Below are 597 nucleotides of genomic sequence, written 5' to 3'. Positions count from 1 at the left end.
ATTAAAGCCACTGGGGAACATAAGCTAAAATCATTGATTGGGTCGGTGGCTGGTAGGCCCAGACATGCACAAAGATGAAATGACGGACAGTGCAACACCCAGTCAGAAATTTTCTCATCTGAAAACACTCCCACCTTTTTGTCATGAGCTCAGATCTCCGCTTCCCTGGCAGACAGGCCAAAGACAGACAAATCTTACAGCCACACAAACGCTTGCTTTTGCTTTTAATGGCTCAACAACAATGTTTTCAGATGTGAAACATGCCCTCTCTGTCCTCTGCCCAAGCTGATGGGAAAATCTGAACAAGGCGAGGGGTATCAGTCTCTCCAGCCTCTCTCTCCTCCCTCATTCTCTTCTGGGACAGCTGCTCCGCATCATGCTGACCATTTTGCTTGCTCTTCTACATGGTGAGAGACTGCAGATCCATCTGCGCTGTGGCTTTCCTACTGGCCGTGTGGGGCAGGTGCAAGGTGCAGGAGCTTTTGAGGCCACTGTCTTCACTTCTTTTCATTTTCTCTTTCTCGCTCCTTCAGGCTCTGAATTGGGATGCTCCATCACACAGTGGCCAGAATATGCTCTCAAGAGAGCCGGGGAGAG

The sequence above is a fragment of the Meleagris gallopavo genome, chromosome 1 (assembly GCF_000146605.3).
Source record: "Meleagris gallopavo isolate NT-WF06-2002-E0010 breed Aviagen turkey brand Nicholas breeding stock chromosome 1, Turkey_5.1, whole genome shotgun sequence".
Classification (NCBI taxonomy): Eukaryota; Metazoa; Chordata; class Aves; order Galliformes; family Phasianidae; genus Meleagris; species Meleagris gallopavo.
Note: the sequence above shows the minus strand (reverse complement) of the source record.